General features: G+C 37.6%; 1 pseudogene; it reads right to left on the reverse strand.

Annotated features, from left to right (window-relative positions):
• Positions 1–5,107: 5,107 nt before the first annotated feature.
• Positions 5,108–7,178, reverse strand: LOC118854799 (annotated as a pseudogene).
• Positions 7,179–8,230: the final 1,052 nt, after the last annotated feature.

Genomic DNA, 8,230 nt, shown 5'->3' on the forward strand with positions numbered 1-8,230 from the left:
TTTTGGGTCTCCTTTAGCAAGTCATTGACTTGTTTTTCATGGTTTTCTCGCATCCTTCTCATTTCTCTTCCCAATTTTTCCCCTACTTCTCTAACTTGCTTTTCCAAATCCTTTTTGAGTTCTTCTATGGCCTGGGGCCAGTTCATGTTTTTCTTGGAGGCTTTGGTTGTAGGCTCTATGACTTTGTTGTCTTCTTTAGGCTGTATGTTTTGGTCTTCTTTGTCACCAAAGAAAGAATCCAAAGTCTGAGACTGAATCTGGGCGCGTTTTCGCTGCCTGACCACATTCCCAACCAACTAACTTGACCCTTGAGTTTTTCAGTGGGATATGACTGCTTGTAGACTAACGAGTTCTATGTTCTACGTTTGGGGGGGAGGTGCCAGCTCTGTCAGAGCCGCACTTCTCCTTCCCCAAGGACCCCCAGTCCAGACTGGACTTAGATCTTCAGCAGGATCTGCACTCCTGCTCTGATCCGCCACTTAATTCCTCCCACCAGGTGGGCCTGGAGCTGGAAGTAACAACAGCTGTAGCTGCCCCACCTCTGCTGCCCCCAGGGCTGGAAGCCGAACCGCGAACTCCTTCCACTCCCGCAGCTTTTCCCACTAACCTTCTCCGCAGTCTTTGGTGTTTGTGGGTCGAGGGGTCTGGTAACTGCCGCCGCTCACATATTCAGGGCGCTAGGGCCCCCTCCGCCCGGCTTCTGGTCTGGATCGTCCACGCCGCTCAGGCTGGGCTCTGCTCCACTCCGTTCCCAGCTCCCAGCTCTGTGTGGAATAGACCTCACCCAGAGACCATCCAGGCTGTCCTGGGCTGGAGCCCCGCTTCCCTCTGCTGTTCTGCGGGTTCTGCCGTTCTAGAATTGGTTCAGAGCCATTTTTATAGGTTTTTGGAGGGACTCGGGTATGGAGCTCACTCTAGTCCGTGCTTATCAGCCGCCATCTTAAATGGGTTAATATTTTAAAAAAAATATTTAGTCACAGAAATCTCAATGATACTATATTACTCTGTATAAACAAATGCAGGCACCTAACTAATCAAATACCACTACTTGGAAAGTAGCAATGCAAAAAAATAATGTATATAACCATTTTTATAGATTCTCTCTGACATGAAGGATTCAAATATAATTTAATTTCATAGTTCTTAGATCTGTGCTCTCAGACAACTGGAACTAGAATAATGTCAATAATTGGCACCTTCAAGGTTAGCCACCAGATTCAAGCTCACCGTGCTCAACAAATGAAATTGTTTTATTTAGATAGTTGTTTTCTCAGAAATGGATTACATGATGGCTCTTGCCATCAGAGGCCTCTGCAGCACTCTCTTAGGTGAGCTCTAATAAAGGTAAAGAAGAGGTTTATTACCTTGATACTTTGGAACCCCTTCATGTTCCTCCCCACCCCCCGCAAGGACTTCTCAGGCACCTATGGTTACTACTTTTGTCACTGTCTGCCTTTTGGTGCTCAGCAGTCAGCACCACTCTTTTCTATAGCTCTACCTCCTTTATCTCATCTTGTAGCACAGTTACTTTAGATCTCTGATACCTACAACACTTCTTTTCTGAATTCTTCAGCTCTCTAGTAGGTGATACTCTCTTTTTCCCCAATGAAATAGCTCTTTAGTCATTGGCCCATAAAAAATGACTGCTCCTCTGTTACTCAAAAATTCATCTTGGGGACAAATTTACTGTCCTAACACTTCTTCTCCTTAAAAAAATTCTATTATACACGCAAGTCCCAAAGCCCCTGCTATTCTCTCAGGATACTTTTGGAAACACACTGTTCTTTTCTTCCTTTTTTAATTCCTTCCTCTTTTTACAGTATGCCTCCTTCTCTCCTCACTACCAAATGACTCCAACCTCACTCCTTCTCTCTGGTGAGTCCCTGATTGGGGCTCCTATTCACATATTGCCAAATGAAACTCGAGAAAAACATAAAACTACACTAAGCATTTCTATAAATTTGTGTAACATAATCCCAACTAAGTGCTAACTGAAGCAAGGAAACCCTTTTATAAAAGTCTCTATGTATAGTGCATTGCTTCTTGTGTTAGCAACTGCACATAAGATCTTTCATTTTTGGAAAAGAAAACCAAATCTTTATTTTTCTCCCTCATTTTTCCCAGGATGCTTGTACTGTGCTATTCAAATTATCCTGGGCCTGCTTAATTAAGGATCTTCAAAAACTATGGAGAAATATATTACCAGCTGTTCTCACAAAAGAATATGAAGGAGATTCTGTAGACACTTCTGCATCATTATTTTAAATAACCTTCTATGACTTACTGAAATTGAACAAGAACAAATACTGTAGGACAGGGGTGAGGAATCTGCATCCTTGAGGCCACATGTGGCCCTTCAAGTATTTCTGCTATGAAGTTTGGATTCAGTCAGAGGGCCACATTTGAGGACCTAGAGGGCTACATGTGGCCTCAAGGCCACAAGTTACCACCCCTACTGTAGAGTTTAATCCAGACATTTATTAGAGCACCAAGTTAGTCTGTTAAAATATCAGCATGAAGCTTTAAGCTTTAACTAAAAGCAAGGGATTGTGTTTACTTGTAACTAAAAAGCAATCAGTTATCCATATGGTTTTGTCTTCTAATTTAGAATTTGTCATAATAGCAGAGTGTATGCATTGTAGAAATGACATTTAATCTGTATGCTTATATTATAAAGAAGATGATAGGACATGTTGGAGTTACTTAAGAAAATATTTTCAGATGAAACCCATATTTACAAAAGTTACTAACATATTAAGTTTTTTTCCTAGTTATTCCATAAGCAGCGTGATATAGCAGCTAGAGAATGAACCTCATAGTCCACAAGACAAGAGTCCAAATTCTACTTTTGCTATGTATGATTTGTGTGACATTGAGCAAGTTACTCAAAATTTCAAATAAGGCTGCAAGTTTCAGAACAATTTCTGCATTGAAAAATAAATACTTCAATGGGAATTCTAGAAACCAGCAAAATATAAATTTGAATACCATCTCCCTATTCCTATCCTCATCTTTCAAAAAACCATCAAAATGATATAAACATTACTTATTAAATTAGATTTTTAACCCTTACTATGTGACTCTATGTATCTATTAATTTAATGATTTGGTATTTGCTTAAAGTTATATCTTAATTTATTTAAACATATTTGATAATTAAGACATTTCTTAAGTACAGTTTGTTCTGACATTTCAGAATGAATATTTTTCCAAGTTGGCAAAATTAGAAATAATTTACTCTGCAATATATCTACTATATTTCATCTTGGATGTATTTGAACATATCAAACATCTAATCATTCACATCTATAGCTTCATACAGTAAATGACTGATTATAATATGGCCATCTCAGACCTGAAAGCAAATTTTTAAAGGGTTTCTAATACATCTGAATGTTTGTTGTCATATAGCTTTATACATTTCACTTTTTAGTTTTTCAGTAATTCAATTTTCCCTTCAGTCCTCAGAAACAAAATACTGAAAACGTAGGAACACATTGTTGTAATTGAAATGCCACTATAATTTTCTGAAAGTAAAGCAATGCGCATTGTTGAGAATTAATCTATATGCTGTCTAGGGAAATGTTACTTAACCTTTGATAACCCCTTGATCTGGCAAGAAAATGTCAATTAGAACTTATTTAAAGGAGATTGACCTTTTCTGTCTTTACCACCATAAGGAAAGTTTAATTAATTTAGGAGCATCTTGGGAAATGGCTTTGTTTACTCCATGGGGGAAAAGTGAGAAAAAGAACTTTTATTTTCTGAAAATTGCAGAGCATCATGAATTGTAAGGTCCAAAGAAGAGAAGTTTTGTGAATGAATGATGACTGAATGATAGTAACATTTACATACATCTCTAGAGGAGATATTGTAAAACTATATCTATCTATACTTAATAAATATGAATATACATATAGAGATTGGTTTGCAATAAAAAATAAATATTAACTGTAATCACTTGAAAGTCCACTTAATCATCCCTTGATCATCTATTTCAGCCCTGTTAAATGAGGCCTAGAAATGTCAGATGACATTTATAATCACACAGGTAATAAGCTACATATTTGGTATCTGATCTCAGATTTTGATTGCAAATCCATTGCCCTATGTACTACTATCCACAGCCTCCAAATGACATTAAACTCTAGGTATATGCTGATTACAAATGCCTAATTTCTCAAAGAATTTTTTAGTCTTGTGGACAAAATAAAGTAAAATAGAAAGAGTATTGGGCTCTGGATCAGAGGATATGGGTTCAAATCTCACTTTTGATGTTTACTACTTGTGTTACCTTGGCCAAGTAATTTAACCTCTGCATATATCAGTTTACTTATCTGTAATAAGAAGGAGGTTAAACAAAATGCCTTTTGAGTTCCCTTTAGGTTTTAAATCTATTACCCTATGATAATAATTACAAATTATCTGCTGACCATTTTCTATGCACTCAGCATCATAATAAACACAATAAATGATACCAAAGAAATGTCAGCCATGATTTGTCCTCAAAGAGTTTTCCATATAATTGGAGAGTAAAGACTAATATTTTAAAAATTTCTATGAATACTCTTTATTCCATTTTTAACCATGCCACAGAGAAAAGTGTGACTGTCAATTTTTCCAGTGGCAACAACTCCAAACTAGAGAGTAGTCATGGCCTTCAATGAACAACTGGAGTTTTTCCTGCCCTCAAAATGTTTGCCAAATTCTAGGTTTCTGATAGATTCTTCGAACATGTGGAAAAGGAAACAGAAAACTATTCCAATATTAGTTATAAGCAGTAGATATAGTCCTTTGGGATAAAACCACTGTTTAAAAAAAAAAAGAAAAGAAAAAGAAAAATCTAGTTGATATATTTGAGGTGAGAAAGGAATTTCAGTTTTTCATCTTTTAAAAGCTACTTTTCCTAAAATATTGTTCCATAAACCTGGAATTAGGGACAAGGATTTAAGGGGGGCAGTAAGGCATGACAACGGCACACACAAAAAAACCATTACCACAAACAGAAATGGGCCTGAAATCGTATCAAACATAGACAGTCTATATAAGAGGCTAGGGTCACATTCCAAGATATCCAAGGCTGAAATTCACAGAGTTGCAGGAGCCATCATATGAAGATCTGTGTGCCAAATTCATTGACATTGACCAATCCCCCATCAGCTTCAAACCCTGGTTTCTGTGACATTCTTACACAGGGAGACCTTCTTATTCTACCACCTAGCCCACTTACTGGGCCTCCTGATCCATGTGGACTGTTATCTTGACGATCACCTTTTCTGGCTGCTCCTGTCTTCTTTTCCTCAACATTCAAATGCACCTCACCCCTAAACATGATAGTGCTGCTGCCAAGAATCTTCTGAACTGGCTCTGGGTCGTCAAATACCACCAAACCAAAACTGGGTAGCTTCCTGCTGCTATTGATTTGAAGTTCCACAACATTCCCGTAACCTTTGAATAAAGCACAGAAACTTTGGAAGAAATACTTTAGTTCTGTTTTGTCCACATCATGTGGAAGATTTCCAACAAAAAGTTACTATTTGGATATTTCATAATTCCTCTTTATCCGTATCACCCTGTTCACCACCTTCACTAATTGGTCTGGGTACCCTTTGGGGTGGGATAAGTTCATTGTTCCTTCACCCTCTGGTCCCTCTGGGTCCTCTGTGGTGATGTCTGAGATTTCAGATATGATTCTGGGGAAGCCTGTGAAGCTGGTACTTTAGTAACATGGGGTGGTATTCCAGATACTGGAAAAGCTTCACTAGGAGGAAAGTTCTTACAGGTCACAGATGCCCAAGTCCTCCTGTACTGTTGCAACAGAATCCATGGGCACAGGAGATGAGCTTTTTTGAGCCTCCTCAGAAACAGGCTCTTCCATAGCTGGCTCAGACTTTTCTTTATGAATTTCAGGTTCAGCTTCTTGATCAGGCTCTAGTTTTGGTTCTGGCTCTGGCTCAGCAACAGGCTCCTCTAGGTGCTCTCCAGGTCATTGCTGCCTAACTGGTCATAAAAAGTTCCAGAGTCATCAGGAGCTACCTCAGGAGTTTGCTGTCTTTCCTCTGGTTCTTTTACTTCTTCCTCAGATTCTTCTTGGGGTTTAGCGACAAAACCACCAAAAACCTCATTCTGTTATCAGAAGATGTCATTACGAAGATAGAATTTGTTTGCAACAGAACCTTCTGGTGCAGGTATAAATGTCTGCATGAATCTCTGAAATGCTTGGTTATTATTAGACAGTAATCCCATCACCTGGACCACAACACCACCATTGAGGGTAGCATGAACATCTGCATGAATGACAATTTGTAAAGTTTTGAGATATCACTTTCTGATGGATTTCTTTTTGTCCATAGACAGCATCAGCTATTTTCCATTGGAATCCAAACTTCCATGAACATAAGATGAGTTCTTTCCATGAAACCTATGCAGCATGTCTGGTGCCTGCTTCAGCAGAGTATAATACTGTCTCACAAATTCCCGCCCAACCAGCAGGGGACTTGGCTTCTCTGTAACCCTCTCTTTGGTCAACTACAACCTACAATGCTGAGCAGGAGATGAAGAGTCTTCAAAGCAGGCCAGGAAGCAAAACTCTCTCATGCAATGGTGTCTGCACAAGACTAACATTTTTTTTTACGTATATATAATAAACAACATAAGAACATGTAGTAATAGAACTTAGTTGTTGGTAAATGACATGGGATGCTTTGAATACAAATTTCATACAATACAATTTTTTTTATACTTTATTAACTAAACAACCTTGGATAAAAGGAAAAAAGATCCCATTTCTATGAAATTTTGCTCTTATAAGGAATACTTTAAAAAAAAAAGCTTCAGTATATCCGTATGTGTTTTCAAAACTGCAATTCATGCATTTGTTATGACAATTTTTTATCAGAAGCTTTTCCCTTTGAATGATTTTTCACTTTCATTATTATCTAAATGGCAACAAATTATGAATGTTCACATAAAGTGGTCATAGATTATTAAAATGAAAGGAAAATATTCATGTCTAATTACATGAAACAAGAAATAAGAGCCTTCCACATATATCATATGAATGATTAGAAATAAATTGATTCTAGTTATTAGAAAGTCGTTGTCTTGTGTCATTGAAAGATATTTTCTCCCTGGAAACCCACTACCTTAGCTGTATCTTTTGCTCTCAATAATGTCATCTCTTTAGCAAACATATATGTCTAGGATTTTTTTCCTAAGATAAGAATAACTTTTTTTTTAATTCAATGGATGTCATTATTTTCTAAATTTCAATTTCATCATGCATAAAAATGTCCTTTCAATGAAGACTGGTCTCCTGAAAGCATAAGATTTTATTCTCAATCACTGCTAAGGCAACCTGGATACATCATCTCCCTTTAGTAATTTTGCTATTAACATCTGTCTTCAGATAGCCTCTGGGTAGAAGTAAATGTCCTTCATCAAATGAGCCTCTCCTTTGCTTTTACTGTTCTCCTGAGATGGCCTGTCCTTAGCCCCAGTTCTTTAGGACACAAGATCTAGTCACCTTCAAATGCTAACAGGCCAGAAACAATTTCATGTAACATCTGCCACATTAGGAGATTCACTAAATAAATTTATAGCAACATCCCTCACCCTTCAAGGCACCCATAGGATATCTGAAATCATTGCTCTGTCATGTGAGGGAATATATGTTTGTGTGTGTGTGTGTGTGTGTGTGTGTATCTGTATATATGGCTGATATTTTGAAATGGAAGCATTTTCATTTCAGTGTCATATTCCAAATACAAACCTCACTGTTTTTCATTTGTACTTTGTAATGCAGTCAGCTTTTATAGGTCAGTTATTTTTAACCTAGACATAAGTAGACCCAGTGTAACTATATACTTTTTGGCAGAATTAATTAATTTGATTTCCATGGTCTGAAATGTATAGGTATGAATATATAAGTGCCTATATCTGCACGTGTCTACACATCAAAATGTCTGTGATTTCACAGAATCACATAGTTCATAAAATCACATGTCAAAGTTTCAGAGATCATTAAACCTATAACTAAAAGATGAATCTCCCTCCAACCTCTCCAACATGTGCTCATTGAGCCCCTACTTCTTTAGAATAGGGACTCTTTTGATTGATGCAGAATGTATCTCCTCTGTACATAGCTCTCATTTGTAGTTGTGGCCAAGAAAACACACACAAGGTGGTCAGCCTTCTGGTTATGAGTCTCTGCCAACATAGGTTGGTTGAT

This window comes from Trichosurus vulpecula, chromosome 6 (genome assembly GCF_011100635.1).
Source record: "Trichosurus vulpecula isolate mTriVul1 chromosome 6, mTriVul1.pri, whole genome shotgun sequence".
NCBI classification, from domain to species: Eukaryota; Metazoa; Chordata; class Mammalia; order Diprotodontia; family Phalangeridae; genus Trichosurus; species Trichosurus vulpecula.